The sequence below is a fragment of the Benincasa hispida genome, chromosome 9 (assembly GCF_027475165.1).
Source record: "Benincasa hispida cultivar pf3 chromosome 9, pf3_genome.v1.1, whole genome shotgun sequence".
NCBI classification, from domain to species: domain Eukaryota; kingdom Viridiplantae; phylum Streptophyta; class Magnoliopsida; order Cucurbitales; family Cucurbitaceae; genus Benincasa; species Benincasa hispida.
In genome coordinates this window covers 82,429,915-82,449,386 of record NC_143486.1, presented here as the reverse complement: position 1 = coordinate 82,449,386, position 19,472 = coordinate 82,429,915, and positions in this window count along the sequence as shown.

Here is a 19,472-nt window from a genome sequence, read left to right as displayed (position 1 = left end):
GAGGACGAAAGTAGCAAAGAAAATAAAAAAGTTACTGTTAGCGCAATATGTACTGCCGTAGTCCCCGGCAACGGCACCAAAAACTTCATGTGTTATAATTGTGATGAAATAATGGTATGAAATTGCGGTGATGAGTTATGCGTTGCACATGCAAGTTTTCTTAGTAAAACCCAAGTATAAATCTCACTAGGTTTCCTGCTAAGTCCAGGGTCGAACACAGGGACTACTAAGTTATTAAGCGACAGTAAAATTGATTCCTTTGCAGTGGCAAAAATAAATAAGTTGTATGGTGTTTTGTTTAAGTATAATTCCTATGTGATGGATTCGAGTAAAGAGTTGATGATGAGTATGCGATGAATGGGTTGAGAAAGGATTTAGCTAACACTTCCTAAGATTGCGTTTACGTTATGCGATCATGCTACACACACACAACAGAAAGTTATCTCCCAATGCAAATTCCATAACTCTTATTTCTAGGACGCATGCGATGTATATGATAATGTCGATAGGGCTTATGTCTAAGCCTCTATTCTTGTTTATGTGATGATGAATGATGCACACATACACAAGGTGACCGCATACTATCATATCCTATCTCTAAGGTGCATGTGATGCGTAATAGCAAACAGAACTTATTCCTAAGTTTCTATCTCTTGCTTATGCGGTTCTAATCTGACTCTCCCGAGACTAGATTCTAATCTGAATCTCCCAAGCCTAGATTCTATCTTTAGACCACTCTCTTGAGCATCTCTAAAGGGTGAATGATGCATACATAAGACAAGATGATCGCATAAAGTGAAGATCTCAGGTCATGCTAGCTAAGTACTTCTCAACCCATATGGAAATTTAGCTACTCATGCGAAATGTGGAAAGATTGAACAGATGTTGAGATGAGAATTCCATTTTCTATAAATAAAGTGCAGAATATAAAACAACAATAGAAAGTAGGGATAAGAAGCCTGGTAGCAATGTCATGCTTCCCGTGGCTTTTACACTGTCTTTTCACTCCAACTCTGCCAAGATGAATATCCTTGCTTCCGCAAGTGTTGGCCCTCTCTCCTTTTGTAACGCTTCCCGACAGTATTTCGAGCTATCCGAGAATGATCTCTCGGCATCTTCTTCTCTTTGCTCATCTCTGTCTTCTAAGTGAGACTAATGGCTAATATCTTGTATATGATTTCTACTCTATATATGGCGAACTCCTTTAACGATGGTCGCCTTTGGTATTTATGGAGCTCAAGGTGAAGAAGCTTTTCTCTCTAATGATTGCAATGACGGGAGGTCATTAAATCTTCTGCTTTGATGCACCGATTAATGGTCATCGAAAAGTTGAATGTACTTGCTATAGTGTGTCGTTAATGGGTTGTAAACTAAATTTGGATTCGACCGTCATCAGCTTTCCATCCCATCATGATTTATTAAGCTTTCACCTTGATGTGTCGTCTTTATGCAGCCACCTTCTTGAGCAACTTCTCGCGAGCACATACGATCGCATGACTTTGCGATCGCAATCTTTCAATGCACGCGGACATTGAATTCCTTGGATCGCAATGTAACTTGCGCCAACGCATTTTTCCTACATAAAATAAGTAAATTAGCTACTTTTATGCGATGGGCACATGCGATCACAATTTTCTTAGTTTAATGCTTTTGAACATGATTTTGTATATTTTTGCCATTGCATTCCCTCATTATTTTACTTGTTTGCACTGTAATAACGTGCATTTCTGCCCGTTATCAGTAAGTTACGAAGATTTGAAAGCGAAATGAATAAATGTGAGCTTAATTCTGAAAGTGAGTCTAAAAAAAAGGGAAACCATGACTAGTAACTAAAGTAATTTGATATGTTCACAAGGTTGACATTAGTAGAAGAAGCTCATCAATCTTAAAAGGATTTCCCAAAGACTGTGAGTAACTCTAATGTTTGCAAACATTTATGAATGATTTAACAAGTCATGCTTTTATGAAAAGTCACTTATTGGTAGCCAGCCTCAAAGATTTACCTAGCTATTTACTTTACTGATGTTTACGAATGCTTGGTAGAATAATAACTTATAGAGTATGGATAGTTATGGTCTAGGCATGATGTTATTACGTAATTAATGTCTAGTGCTTATGAAGTATGTTGCCCAAGACAAAACTTGAATGGTTTGCGTATGCTACTAGGAAAGGTAGGTCTATAAGAAAAGCTAAAGTGTGAGGTTTATGTGAAGGACTCCAAGTAAAGTATGTTTAGCTCAATACCTGGAAGTGGTAACCAAGCTAAGAGACGGTTGATGATAGGACTCTAGCTACATACACGTAGGGTCAGTATGATTGGGAAGGTGATGGACAAAGGATCCATATCCCAAGAGATGAATTCAAGTTTCAGTAAAACTTGTTGATGAAGAATGTTATGCGTTGAGTTGGTTCCGTATTAACAAGAACTATGAAGAGGGATAAACTATGTTATTCAATGATAATTGTTGATAAGTTTATATGTTTTTAAGCAATTAAGCTTCATGAGATTGCTTAGAATTTTCCTCAAGTATGTACTTGTTTGATCACATGCCAAGGTAATATGATAGCCTTATTTCATATAAAGCATTCTATGTTGAAGCATGCGTTCTAAAGACTATAGTTAAGTTTCCACAAATGCTAAGCTTAAAGCTACTTTGGAAAGATTCATAATATGTATGATGTTAAAGCATGATATGTTTTTAGTAAGTCGGATACTGAAAGCATGGAAGGTGTCCAGGAAGTACCTAAGGTGTTGACGTTACTTAGTAACTCCAAATGTGCACGTAGAAAGTTATGAAAAAGAGGCCGAAGTACGGGTCTCTTAGGCCATATTTGAGAGGCCGAAGTGTGGGTCTCTTAGGCCCTATTTCAGTAACTGGGGCCAAAGTATGGGTCTCTAGGCATGATACAGATGTTGGGAGCTTGAGCGATGAATGCTCGTTCTCAACTAAGATTCAGGAAGTATTCACAGAACGTTATTATGTTTTATGCTTCAAGTGTTATGAAGTTGTTCGATGAGTTAGAGTTAAAGATATAAGAAATGGTCAGAAGTGACACACCTCAACTAAGGTTATAATGGAAGTTGGGTGGGAGGGTCCCTCCCCTAACCAAGCTGAGATTCAGTAAGGTTATGCTCAAGAGCAGGCCAGAGGAGTCGCTCTCTTGTAAAGATATTTAATGTGGAAGTTGAGGCCTAAAGGCCTCCCAGAGTCGATGTCTATAATGCCTATGTTATGTTTAATTACTAGTAGAGAAGTTTTACGTAATTACTTGCTTGACTAATTTCTCAGTTTTCAGCTGTGCTTTTCAATTCATGATCTCTTGTTAAGCATGATTAATATGTATGCCTATTACGTTTCAAAGGTTAATCGCTCGCTGGGCTTCTAGCTCACCCTGTTTTTATGTCTTCTCCACAGGTAGCGGTCACTCCCTAGAAGACGACTCTGCTGTTGCTCTGCCACTCAAGACCAAAATGTTAGAAAGTCTAAGTGTGGGTTATGTATAAGTAGTACGCATGTATTATGTCATGTAGGGACTAATTGAGTGTGTTGGGCTTACTACTTATGTAAAGTGTATAAGATGTTTTATTGAAGAGTAATGTAGAACTCTGTTAATGATTGTCATTTGTCTTAAGTTGATGGTTGAGTCTATATATGCATTTCAAGGTTCTAAGTCAAGTTATGCAGGTTAATAGATAGTAAGTACCAGCAAGAGGCTTGGTAACTACTGCGACCACATCTCCTTGCAGGTTTAAAGGGTAATCTGAGAGGGAGTGTGGCACAAGGTTTCGACACTAACATATGTGCTGGATTTCTGAACTATGTAAAGATCTTTTACATATCATAAACAGCTTTTATGTGTTCTCCATATCTCATACAAATTTTCAGAAATACCTTTAAGATTAAAATAATGTTCATAACAATTAAAGCAACTAGGTGTAGAAAGTTTTCACTTGATTTCATGTTCTATCAAAATAACCCCAGAAATCTCAAACTTTCTATATTTCTTACTTTGATCCAATCGAAATATTCTGGATTTTATTTTACATAACAAGTTTTATACACTTTGAACCTTTTAAGTGTTCTGAACTTATAATTTAGGTTAAATAACCGTTTTCCTTTATTGTTTGCTAGCCATTTTTAAATATCTAAATATTTGCAAATGGTGTTTAGCTAGGTTGGTTCTAACAAAAGTTGTTTTACAGTAGAACCAATATAACTTTTGCTAATGCACATTTCATTTATAACAATAAGTTTAAACAATTTGTTCTTTACAACAAGATAAAATAACTTTCATTACAATAATAAAATTAAACAAGTTTATCTCCTTGAAGAAGAGGCAATATCAGGCTTCTTAGAGGACGATCCTCTTTTGTCAACAGTAGTAACATTTACTTTTGATTCCAGTCCTTTAGCCTTCATCATGGTTTGGTAAGCCTGTAACTCATCGAGAAGTGTAGTCAAGTTATATTATATTTTATTCATCAACGCGTTCGTACAGAATTGAAACAAAATCTTCGAAAGAGATTGAATAATAAAACCAACTTAACTCTTCTCATCAATGACAACACCATTTACTTCTGCCATGTTGAAATCGACCATCATGTCCAAGACATGTTCTCTAACAGAGGGTTTTTTCATACGACAGTTGTAAATGTATTTGATAGCATCATGCCTCAAGGAGAAGGACAGTTATCCAAACGTCCCATGCAGAGATTCCATAATCTCCCTGGCAGTACTCATGCTCTCATGTTTCTTGGCCAATACATCAGATATGCTGGCAAGAATATAGGCACAAGCTTTCTCATTAGCCCTGATCCATCTATGATATGCATCCTGAACATTTCGAGTTGCATTTGAGCCAAAAATGGGAGGACACTCCTCTGTTAAAATGAACCGTAGATCATCTATCACCAGTATAGTATTAAGGTTTGATTTTCACGTAGCATAGTTATCCCCGGTAAGTTTATCAGAATCCAATAGTTGTACTAAAGAACTTATCACTCTGAAAATATAAACAAAATTTATTAGAGAATTGCTTTTAAATCCAAACAAGTTTTAGCAAAATAATAATGTACCCAAAATTCTCATTATTTTTTCAACAATACTATAGCAAGACATTTTTTACTAAATACTATCCCAAGAATAACTCATATTTCAATAGTCATTTAGCTATCGTTTTTTGTTAGAACTTACTAACACTTTAGTAATTCTGTAAGTGTGACCCTCTGTTTTCAGACTTCAAAAGTCGGCCTCAACGATGCTACCGAATTGGAAAGTCAAAGTTGAAAATGACTTGAGAAATCCTATCCATTTCTAGAGTTTGAGTTGTTTCGAATCCTATGTTACAACCCTCCGAGGGGATAGCCATCGTTAAACGACTAGCGAAGCTGACTTAAAGACGACAAGTAAGCGCAACATAGAAATCTCACAATCCAAATAAATGGAAGAGACCGCAGGATACATTGACACATATCCTTCACCCACTTACTATGAACTACTTCCCACATTCACCTTGATATTGACCCATACAAATACTTTCCGAATGGAGGTCACTTTCAGGGTGACAAAACCATCATATAAATCTCACGGTGTGAACTTTCTAGAGATGTGAGAATTGAAATCAATATATCGTATATTTGATTTTACATTGAACAACTTTCCCTCATTCACCTTGATATTGACTCATGCAAACACTTTCCAAATGGAGATCACTCCCTGAGTGACATGAAGGGTCGCATGAATCTCACGGGGTGAAAATCTTAGGATGTGAGAATAAAAATTAAAAGATCACTTTTGATTTTGTTGTGAATAACTTCCCCTATTCACCATAATTTCAATTCATGTACTCACTTTCCGAATGGAGGTCACTCCTAGGGTGACCCGAAGCAAAACATGGATCGAGATTGTGAACTCATAGGGATGCGAGAGCTAAAAATGATATATCATATATGTTATTAATCTCTCACTGAAGTATTCTAAATTCCCACTAAAGTGTTCTAATAGCATATCATATATGCTATTAAACTCCCACTAAATTGTCCTAACATTTGTTTAGGTATAACTTTACTTAGGTTTGTTCCGGCTAACTAAACAACCTAAGTCTAGGTTTTTATCCAAGTATAATGTTTATATTTGGATTTAACCTATGAAGTCTAGGTGATAAACCAGTTTTAAAATCTCACACCGCTCACGTATTGCTCATGAAACTGGTTAACAATGCTCAATTATTCGACTCCCCAGGTAGGAGGTGTTCCGTAAACTGTCAACTTAAATACCCCCAGCCTTAGACAGGATTATATACTGGTTGAGTTTGTAACCATATTTTACAAGATATCGATCTATTTTAACTATTAAAATAGGTGATTAACCTACGTGAGCATGCAACTTATCTTTGTTATGGATTTTAAATGTCTAGCTCAATTTTATAACAACTTACAAAATTTTAGACATGCTAAGCATCCATAACATACATCAAAGGCATTCAACATTTAATATAACATTTATATTAAAACATTTGAAACTCTATAATGCATACTATATATTATAACATTTTATAATATACTTTCATTGCATGTAACATGCTTCCTATAGTGGGATTTAAAATCTAAATGGTATACTTTATGCACATACAAGATTTATTTAATTATAACATAAGTCACATGCATAAATAATTAAACACAAATTGACATGGTTTTAGTTTTGGCATTTTCAAGCAAACAAATGCCTAATTATTACAAAAAAAAAAAAATACAGCAAAAGCAAGCTCCAAAACACTTCTCAATTGCTCGAACCACCTTGAACCGGAACCGAACCTCGAACCGGACCTCCATTGCTCAAAATTATGCTGAATCGGGCAAATACCATCGAGTACCATCAAGCATCGAGTATGCCCTTCGATTACCATCGTGTATCGAATATTTCACTAAATACCATGGAGTATGAGCATCGAGTACCATCGAGTATGGCATCGTGCATCGAGTATTTCACTAAATACCATCGAATTACATCAAGTATGGCATCATGCATCGAGTTTTTGAGCATCGAGCATCGAGTATTGAGCAGATGCTGAAACCTCAGTTCCTGTTTCTCGACCTTCTTCACTTATTTCTTTAATTACAACCTAATTGTAACTCTAATGACTCCATACGAATCACAGACGCTTAAATATACATTAAGGCTCATCAAACAAGAGCGAATAACAAGAATTACAACATAATTGAAGACAAAACAATGCTAAAACTCTAAGAAACCATATCAATTCATCATTTTCATACAACTTATGAAACAACACCCACCAAGCCAAAGTTAAACCGAATTAAATGCTTAAATGATGCTCTGATATCAATTGTTGCATTCAGGAAGCAAATAGCGGAAGTAAAATTGGATCATTAAGCATTCTAATTAATTAATTTTGGCTTCAAACTAAGCATGCTCATAAACTAAAAATGGAGTTTCAACACTAACCTTTGAAATACCTTTGATTCACGATCTTCAACTGCAATCTCCTTGATATCTACTCATGAACCACCACAAGGCCTTCCCTATTATCCCCTTCATGCCTTGGATTGAGTTGTGGGACTCAAAGTAAGCTTCGATTAAAGGATTAAGGAGAGAAGGTTTCTGGTTTTAACAATATGAAGAACAGTTCTTCAATCACTCTTTCTCAGCAAATTGCAACTGATTGCATACCTCATTTCCACTCAAATTTCAAGTTTATATTGCACGAATTTCATGCAAAGAGAAAGCATGCATGGATTACAGTAGCTGATTGAGAAATTAAGCTGAAATTTAATGGAATTATGTGTGAGCTACTATGAAAGAAATTGGGAAAATCTCTCTTTTGGGATTTTTCAATTTTCTCAATTTTTGCAATTTTGAAAAAAAAAATTAAAATTGCAAATTAATTTCAGTTTTTAATTTTACATTTAAAACTAAAATTATATTAATTTTACAAAAAAGTAATTAAAAATAATTTTTTATTAAAACTAATAATTAAACAGTTTAGTTAATTCTAATTAATTTAATATCAAATATTAAATTAATTAATCATCAATTCTACTATCATGAATCTCTATTCATGAGTTTAGTATTTAAATCATGTTTAAATATTAATCGATTCTCCAATTTTGTTTAATTCAAATTAAACGTAATTATAACACATATAATTACTAATTCTCTTAATTCAAATTTGAACATTTCAAATTAACTTATCACGCTACTCTAAGGCTAATATGTTTTGTGAGCTAATAAGGGGACCTAGTGAACCTACAGATCATGGACTCCAATAATCAAAGATTAATTGGCTAAACTTTTTGCACCAAATTAACCCCTCATTTGTTAGCTACTGGGTCACCCCACTAAAGCCTAAAGTTGCACTCCCCTCACTGTAGATATATTGTGTCCACTTGATATAACTATGATTAGTAAGTTAACCCTTCAGAGGTTGTTTTACTCCCAAGATTATCTCATGTTCCTTAAGTCCCATTAATCCTCTAGTGAACAATTGATTTATGATCCAATCATCAAACCGAGTTCCTCTCGAGCCAATGAGAGGATGGGTCCCCTTTTTCAAGACCCGGAGTCAGTACTTAAGGAAACAACCTACTACTATCCATGAGAGCGGGTAGGAGTGAATTTTATCTTGCACCTTATATCCCCAACTATCTACCCAGTCTTACCCCTGAAATGGGAGGCTTATTGAGCCCATGTTGTTGAGCCAACCCTCACCTATGCAGATCTAAGGATAATCCCGAATAATCAGAAATTCATAGTTAGCTCAGGATTAAGGTCAAGTTACCTAGGTTACCGTTTTGAAATAGTCAGTTTTAAATGGTAAATACTAATATAAAGTAAGAGTGACTAATTTCATGGTCTGATCTTCCACAAACTCATTGCACAGGACGCCCCTACTTCTCATATCATCATATGTACGAATTAAGATCACTTCGTTTGTAGCACTTTACAACTTTTTGTAACAACTACAGAGTGGGCCGCATCCAATAGTGTTACCAAAATAAGGCACCCAACCTTATTCATATACTATAGATCATTTTGACTATTTACTAGAATCTGATCCACTTTTATGTCTCCACATAAAGTTCAAGTACTCATATAATAGTTATAGATCTTATAGTTTATTAGATTTATTTCTCAAACGAAATAAGAAATTCATATATTCAATAACAACATATTACATTTTCAGAATAAGTTTATTGTTTACAAACCACGAGTTTTAGGCACATAAAACTTAACAAACGAACATCTCTTGCAACGATGCCATGATTTCACGAGCAGTAGGCATGGCTTCATGTTTTCTTATTGAGCATATCAGATATGCTTGCCAAGATGTAGGCTCTCACCTCTCATTAGCCCTTACCCAACTATCATAAACTTCCCGAATATTTCGGTTAGTATTTGAATCGAGAAGAGGAGGAAATTCTTCCATTAAAATAAACCTAAGGTCGTCAACCACTAGAACTGTGTTTATGTTCGATTTTCAGTTACAGGAACCTTCTCCATTGAATTTATTAGAAGCAAGAAGTTGTATAATTGAATTCGACATTGCTGAATAAAACAAATCCTATTAAAATTATGCATTTAAATCCAATTTTAGCAAATGTAATAAGGTACCCATATTTCTTTATTTATTTGTAACGATACTTTGGTGAGTTAGAATATATGCTACCAAGGGGCAATCAAATACTATTTCATTGAAGCAAGACAATCTTGACCAAATACTATATCCATAATAACTGTTATTCCTATAGTATTTTGGTTACCATTTTCGTCAAGAACTTTTATTAACATTTAGTAACTCTTGTAATTGTGCCAGCCATTTAATCTTATAGAATGGTATGAACATGTCCCTTAATTAGAAGACAATGTTCAAGACGGAACTATAAAAACCTATTCATTTCTGAACCTTGGGTTGTTTCGAATCCTATGTTATAACCCTTCGAAGGGATTGCCACGGTTAACAACTAGCTCGTGTCGCCTAAAAATGATAGCAAGCGAAACATAGGAACCTCACGGTTCAAACTAATGGAAGAGACCGTAAGATATGTTGACACATTTCCTTCACTCACTTGAAGAGAAACTCAACATGAAGAATTCCTTGAGCGGAAGCAGATCGTCCAGATTCCATTTTGATTGAAGTACAAATTTATAATACAACAAACAAATTATGCAATCAAAGTAAATTACAACATGTTTTTCAAATAAAATACAAAGGTTGAGAGATTATACCTTTAAAGAACCGTTCTTCAACTTATCCCTCAATCCAACTTGTTTACGAACGCTTCGAACAAGTCAAGAACACTTCTCTCGAACAAGCAGTAAACATTAACTCGATCCTCGAACCAACAGGGACACTACCACTCAGATTCCTTGGTTTACTCAAGGTGAGAACCCAGGAGTGGTGGGCTCTGACTATTTTGGTTAAGAGGATATTTATGAGTTTGGAGGAGGAAGAAGATCGAAGAAGAAGCACTATCACATAACAAACTCCCTATCGCATAGACAAAGAGAGCCTATCGTATATGCTCTATGTTTGTCATGTAGATTATCGTATAATCTCTACTTTGTGATCATGTAGATTATCGTATAATCTCTACTTTGTGATCTTGTTGTTCTCTTTCTGGTGTATTTTTAATCTTCTAAGTAAAATGAAAAACTCTTTTTCATTTTATTCCAATTGCCATAAAATTGCACAACCACCCACTAAGGTAGTTTTTGAGAAAAATGATTATTATTCAAAATAATAAATAATATAAATAAATATGATAACCAACTTATCATATTATATTTATAACCTATAGTTTTAATATTGCATCACATACAATATAAACTATAGTTCTTTTTCTCTATTTTATGGTATTTAATATAAATCATATTTATATTAAATTAACAACTATTTGAATCTCATTCAAATATTTATTCCTCCAATTAATGTATCAAATAATTATATCAATTATATCATATATAATTAAATTCCCTCTTATTAATTTGAACAATTCAAATTAACAAAAAAATTGATTCTCAACATAATCCTTTTAAGCTACCAAGGAGACCTTATGGACCTGTAGCTTGAGGCTCCAACGATACGTGAATAATTAATTACTTTTTAATTATATTATCCACCATTCGTTAATTGTCAAGCACTTCACTAAAGTCTGACGGTTGCACTCTTCACACTACAGATATATTTTTGTGTCCATTGGATATAACGAATCAACAGTGTGATGACCCTTCACAAATTACTCATAAATACAACTAGGCCAAATTACCGTTTTGCCCATGTAGTTACATCTAATTCCTTAAGTACCACTGATTCCGCTAATGAACAATAAGTCATAGTCCCACTATGATTGAGTTCTCCCTGGCCGACAGAGGGTGTGGCCATTATGTTAAAGACCCAGAATCAACCCTAAGGGAGCAATTTATCTATTTGCACATGCATTGGGGAAGAAGTGAATTCCGTCTTGTGAAATTGAGTTCCTAGCTCCCCATTCAGATGAATCCCCAAAATGGTAGGCTTCTTGAGTTGGAAATCTGGCCACTCTCACCCATACAAATCAAAGGACCACCTTCATGAGTGGAAGTTCACAACTCACTCAGGATTCAGGTCATGTCACCTATGGTCATCCTAGTGAAATGTAAGTCTCTGTTATCAACGGTGTTATATAAAAAGACTAATCATTTCGTGGTCCGGTCTTATACAAATTCTTTGTATAGGATACCCCCGCTCGCATGTCTCCACATGAATGATCAGGATCAGATCATTTATAGCACATTACAACATTTATAATAACTACAAAGTGGGTCGTATCCATAGTGTCATCAGGATAAGGTACCTAATATTATCCATCTATTACAAACCATTTAGGTTATCATTTTAACAAGATCCAACTATGTCTCTACATACTTGTTTAAATTTACATAAAATAACCTCGGTTCTTAGTTTATTAGATTGAGTATATGCTTAAAAAATAACACTTATTTTATTAATAACAATATGTTTATACAGAGTTTACAAACTACGAGATTACAAGGAGATTTAGGACACCATTCCCAACAATCTCCCACTTTTCCTAAAGCCTAGGGAGACTAATGTACAAAACAAATAAAGTACAAAATACAATAAACTAGTTCATACACTGTACCTCAGTAACATCTCCCACTTGCTCTAGACAATGTGTCGCATATCTCGTAGACCCAGACTCTCTAAATGACCCTCAAACACTTTAGCCGTGAGAGCCTTTGTAAACGGATCAACAACGTTGTGCTCCGACGCGATCTTCATGACAATCACATCACCGCAATGCACAATCTCTTGGATCAAATGATATTTTTGTTCTATGTGCTTGCCTCTTCCGTGACTCCTAGGTTTCTTAGAATTTTCCACAACACCTCTGTTATCACAATAAAGTGTGATGGGTAAAGACATATTTGGAACAACTTCCAAATCAGTAAGGAACTTCTTAAGCCAAATAGCCTCTTTAGCAGCTTCACAAGCAGCTAAGTATTCGGCTTCCATAGTGGAGTCCGCGATACATCCTTGGTTGTTGCTTCGCCATACTATAGCTCCTCCATTCAGAGTGAACACTAACCCTGATGTGGATTTTCGAGAATCCCTATAAGTCTGAAAATTAGAGCTTGTGTATCTTATAAGGATCAAATCCTTATCTCCATACACAAGTCATATAGTCCCTCATTCTCCGAAGATACTTGAGGATTGTTTTGATCGTTGTCTAGCGATCTAATCCTAGATTGGACTGATATCGACTGACAATCCTTACTGCAGAGCAAATGTCAGGTCTAGTACATAACATTGCATACATAAGGCTACTAACAGCCAATGCATAGGGTATTCGTCCCATTTTCTCAACCTCTTGAGGAGTCTTAGAATACTATTCCTTAGACAATACGGTTTCATGCCTGAAAGGTAATAAACCCTTCTTGGAATTATGCATCAAATATCTAAAAAGCATCTTGTCAGTATACGATGCCTAAGACAAGGCTAACCATCTTGTCAGTATACGATGCCTAAGACAAGGCTAACCTTTTGTTCTTACGATCCCTAACAATCTGGATCCCTAGAATAAATTGCGCCTCTCCCAAATCTTTCATTTGGAATTAGGCGGTCAGCCATTTCTTTGTATCAGTCAGAAACACCTACGTCATTCCCAATGAGTAGGATATCATCCACATACAGCACGAGGAAAGCTACTGAGTTGTTGATGTTTTTCTTGTAAACACAAAGCTCATCAACATTCTAATCAAAGCCATAAGAATTTGATCGCAATATCAAATCTTATATTCCAAGATCTAAATGCTTGTTTCAGTCCATAAATGGACCGATTAAGCTTGTAAACCTTTTGCTCTTGATCTTGTTCAATGAATCCTTCTAGTTGAACCATGTAGATGGTCTCCTCAAGATTACCATTCAAAAAGGCAGTCTTTACGCCCATTCGCCATATCTCATAGTCATAATATGTGGCTAAGGACGGGAGAATCCTGATAGACTTTAACATGACAATAGGTGAGAAAGTTTCTCCATAGTCCACTCCCTCAACCTGGGTATAACCCTTTGCCACAAGTCTAGCCTTAAAGGTCTGTACCTTTCCATCTACACCTCTTTTTCTCTTATAGATCCACTTACAACCTATAGGTTTTACCCCATCAGGTTGATCAACAAGCTTTCAGAAAGAATTGAAGTATGTAGACTCCATTTTAGATTCATGGCTTTAATCCATTCATCTTTGTTAACATTTTCCATTGTTTGCTTCTAAGACAACGAATCCTCAACTCCATCATCAGATATGATGTTTTGGGCTTCTGTTAAACCCATTTAGCATACAGGTGGGTTCACAACCCTCTCACTACGTCGAGGAAATCTCAACTCTTAGATGGTTGACTAGATGAACTAATATCAACAACTCATGTTGATCTATCAACCTGTTCAACAGCTCTTATTGAAGTCTCAATAGTCTCATTAGAAATCTCATTTAAAACAAGTTTATTTGTGGTTTATGATCCCTTATGTGGTCTTCTTCTAAGAAGGTACGTTTGTCGATACAAACATTTTATTCTCACTTGGATCATAGAAGTATCCACCTCTCGTTTCTTTAGGGTAACCTACAAATAGGCACACTTTTGAACGAGATTCCAACTTTTTAGGGTTTGCCATAAGCACGTAGGCTGTCCCCAAATCTTGAAGTAGCATAAACTACCTTTACGACCTCTTCATAACTCAAAATGTGTTTCAGAAACACTCTTTGAGAGAACATTGTTCAAAATGTTAACTTCGGTATCTACTGCATATCCTCAAAACGAGTCTGGAAGATGAGCATATCTCATCACAGACCGAACCACGTCCAACAGGGTTATGTTTCTCCTTTCTGATACACCATTCTACTGAGGTATACCTGGGACTGAGAGTTGGGAAGTGATTCCATGTTCTATCATATAGTTCTGGAATCCTAAGTCCATATACTCTCCACCATGATCAGATCGTAGTGTTTTTATCTTCTTACCTAACAAGTTTTCAACTTCAGTCTTATGCACCTTGAACTTTTCAAGAGCTTCAGACTTATGTTGCATTAGGTATAGATACCCAAATCTATAATAATCATCTATGAAAGAGATGAAATATTCATACCTACCTCGTGCTCTTACATTCATCAGACCACAGAGGTCTAAATGTATAAGCTCCAAAGTTTCCTTAGCTCTGTAACCTTTTCCAGTAAAAGGTCATTTGATCATTTTACCTTCAAGGCATGATTCACATACAGGTAAGGAGTTTTCTTCTAAACCATTTAGAAGTCCACTTTTCACCAACTTCTTAATCTTATTGAGATTAATGTGACCTAACCTTAGATGCCAAAGATGTGTATTTTCTTTAGGAGAAACTCTTGCTCTTTTTACAGTTGTTATTGTTTTGAACATTTCAGTATTGAGAATGGCTTTTATGACTAATGGCCTTAGTACATACAAGTTATTTTCCATTGAACCAAAACCTATCACCATTCCATTCTTAAAAATAAACACTTTATTCTCAGAGAAGGAAATGGAATAATTTTGTTCAATCAGACAAGAAACTGAAATTAAATTCCTCTTGATATGAGGAACTACATAAATGTTATCTAATAACAAATATCGTTTCTTATCCAAAAATAACTTAAGCCTTCCTATAGAAACGCTGAAACGGCCTCACCAGTACCGATTCTAAGAGTTAACTCTCCATCTTCCAATTGTTTTCAGGAATTAAATCCTTGATGGGAAGAACACACATGGTTAGTGGCCCCTGAATCAATTATCCAGGTAGGATCATCATTCTCTACTAAGCATGTCTCCAAGACAAATAAATCACATTTATCGTCTTTGGAGTTCTTTCTTCTCTGAAGAGTAGTGGGATTAGTATTAGAACCCATATTATAAACTCCAAGTTTCATCTCAGAGAACAATCCTCGTTTGATATACTTCATCAGAGTTAGCAATAATTGCTTCCTCTGTTAATCCCTTGACATTCAATATGGACTGGAGACTATCTTGGGAACTGACACCACTGGTTTCATTGTCATTAATCCCATTTTGCTTGAATAGTGAGAACTTATGTTCAAACAATTATTGCAATAATTCCATGATCTCATGTGCAATGACCATGTTTTCATACCTTTTGGCCAATGCATCAGGTATGTTTGCCAAAATGTGAAGTCGAGCCTTCGAATTAGCCTTCATCCATACCTCATATGCATTACGAACATTTTGTGGTGCATCAGGGGTTGGGACTTGAGGACAATCCTCAAATATGACAACTTCGAGGTCGTTTACCACGAAAAATGTTTTAATAGATTCTTTCCATGACATGTAATTAAAAACAGTCAAAGTAGAAAAGACAACTAACGAAAAATCAATATTTGACATTTTGCTAAAAAAAACAAACATATTGATGTACATTAGATTTTAGCATAACTCTTTTAAAACAAATCCAATCAGGTTTAGCAAAATCTAAATGAACCCCATTTAACATTTAGTTTTGCAATGACACTTCAGTGATTTAGGACAAAAGCCACCAAAGGATAGTCAATTTCTCACAGAATGAAAACTTCATTCTCGATTCTACGAGAATTTTTATGAAAGCCTTTCATTTGCTTCTCTTCGATGGAAGTTTTATTTTCCCAGAATGTATCCTAATTTTTGGCCTAATTGATAGTCAATTTCTCCCTTCACTGAATTGAGACACTTTCAACTAGTCATTACACCAAAATAACTCTTATTCCTATAACGATCAATCATCATTGATTTGGTCAAGAAATCATTAACTTGCTTAACAATTTCCCATAAGTGTGACATTTCATTTTAAATCCTAGAGTTTTGCCCCAATTAGCCAACCATTTGGGGCAAAAACTAAAGCGACCCTATCTATTTCTGAAGTTCGCCTTGATATTGACCAACTGCACAAACCATCCGAAGGGGGACACTCCCAGGGCACCTTAAGGCCCTACAAGAAGGTCTCACGGTGCAAACCAATGAAAGAGACTACAGGACATGTTGACACACATCCTTCTCCCACTTACTATAAATACTCTCTCCATTCACCTTGATATTGACCCATGCAAACACCATCCGAAGGGGGATGCTCCCAGGGCGCCATGAGGCCAAGCATGAATCTCACGGTGTGAATATTAAGGGAGAAACGTGAGTGAAAAATGACATATCATATATATCTTTTCCTCCCACTAAGTATTTTAACAACCTAGGGTTTAATTTACTTAGAAAAAATACGACTAATTATTTTTGCTAAGTGATTGTTTACGTTTGCCCAAAAATAACATTTACTTTGGAAAGTTAAACAATTTTGATAACATTCATTAAACACTTTAACAAATATTAATCAACAATTGCATGCTTGAAGCAAATCTATCTAATTCACCTTTCCAGGTAGGTTCCCAGGTTGGGGTGTTCCGTTTCCGTCAATTTAAATACCCTAGCCTAACCAGAACCCACCTTAGACAAAAGATCCCTTATAGATAGATTTGTTACAAATTTAATCTTTTATTGAAATCAATTTAATCCTATTAAACCGATTTAAAATATTAATCTAATTTCTAATCTCATTAGAAATTTGTGAGCTTAGGTCTATCTTAATCATATTTTAAAACTATTTTAAAAAATGATTTTAACTAAATTTACATGCGACTCTTTATTATTGATTTTAATTCTAATTTCATTAATTATAACTCTTATAAAGAATGAAACAATTAAAACCATTCACATTGCTAGCTAGACATACATAAGGTATTTATAACTTTTATAAATAAACCTAAGTGTCATGCTTCATGCAATGTTTATTTATTACTAATATATATAACTTTTATATAACAAGTAATGAACTAAGCATACATACCATGCTAACATACAACTTTATATTATAACATTTATAATATAGATAATGCATGGATATGCTTTAATGCATGCATACATATAGTATAACTCTTATATTATATGATGCATAAGTATGCTTTATGTAATTTAAATCATGCATACTAATATATTATAACATTTATAATATAAAATGATGCGTGAAAAAACATGCATAACGTATGGTGGGTTTTAAAACTATATGGCATACATTATGGCATATAATAAACATACATCGTATGCATATTTAATTAAAGTTGATGGACTGGGATAATTTTTCTCAAAATTGAGAAAAAAAATCTAAACTATTACAAAAGTTGGAGTCAATCGATTCGAACAGAAGAATCGGTCTTAAACAGCCCACCTTGAAGCTTCGTCACTTGATCATGTAGCAAATCCTTTGATCTTCGAGTACCACATGTCGAGTGTAAATGTGTAGCAATGATTGTGTGGCTTAGGACTATACGATGAGCATGAAAGTTCACACGATCGTGCAACATGCTTCAAGTAGCGCATACTATGCGATCGTGTAGCTAATGACTATGCGATGAGCATGAAAGTCTACACGATCGAGTAGCAAGTGCCAAATATCGTATACCCCAGAGCGTCTCGCGATCAAGTAGCCAACACAACACGATCGAGTAAACTCTTTATTCTATCGCGTAGCATTAGCTATGCGATCATTTAGAAAATGTTACATGATCGAGTAGAACAGTTCTACACGAATGCATAGCCAAATCTAAACGATTGTCTAGCTTGAGCTACACGATGCGACCTTCGTTTCGTCTTCTCCATCGAAGCAAACTGCAACTCTTTGCATCTGAAGCTTCTTCAAGAAGGATTCAAAAACACAAATGAATAAAAACTCGATTGCAAGAATAATACCCAAAAACACAGGGGCCCTTACAATTAACTTTTTTAATGTAAAACGAGAGCAATAAACAAAGACAACTATCCTGGAACATCCATCAACAACATCCACGAACATTTAACACTTAAACACATTGCAGAAACTTAAAACCCACCAGAAACTATAAATAAACATCAATACAACAAATGGAATTTGGAAATCAGAACACAACCCGGCTCTGATACCAATTGAAGGGAAACTCAACATGATGAATTCCTTGAGCGGAATCAGATCGTCCAAGTTCCATTTCGATTGAAGTATAAATTTACAGTACAATAAACAAATTATGCAATCAAAGTAAATTACAACATGCTTTTCAAATAAAATACAAAAGTTAAGAGATTATACCTTTGAAGAACCGTTCTTCAAGTTATCCCTCGATCCAACTGTTTACAAACGCTTTGAACAAGTCACGAACACTCCTCTCGAACAACCAGCAAACAATAACTCGATCCTCGAACCAATAGGGACACTACCACTCGGATTCCTTGGTTTACTCGGTTTGAGAACCCAGGAGTGGTGGGCTTTGACTATTTTGGTTAAGAGGATATTTGTGAGTTTGGAGGAGGAAGACGATCAAAGAAGAAGCATTATCGCATAGCAAACTTCCTATCGCATAGACAAAGAGAACTTATCGTATATGCTTTGTATTTGTCGTGTAGATTATCGTATAGTCTCTACTTTGCGATCTTATTGTTCTCTTTTTGGTGTATTTTTAATCTTCTAAGTAAAATGAAAAACTCTTTTTCCTTTTATTCCAATTGCCATAAAATTGCATAACCACCCACTAAGGTAGTTTTTGAGAAAAAAGATTATTATTCAAAATAATAAATAATATAAATAAATATGATAACCAACTTATCTTATTATATTTATAACCTATAGTTTTAATATTGCATCACATACAATATAAACTATAGTTCTTTTTCTCTATTTTATGACATTTAATATAAATCATATTTATATTAAATTAACAACTATTTGAATCTCATTCAAATATTTATTCCTTCAATTAATGTATCAAATACATTATATTAATTATATCATATATAATTTAATTAATTTAATTATATCATATATAATTAAATGTTCCTTCTTAGTAATTTGAACAATTCAAATTAACTCAAAAATTGATTCTC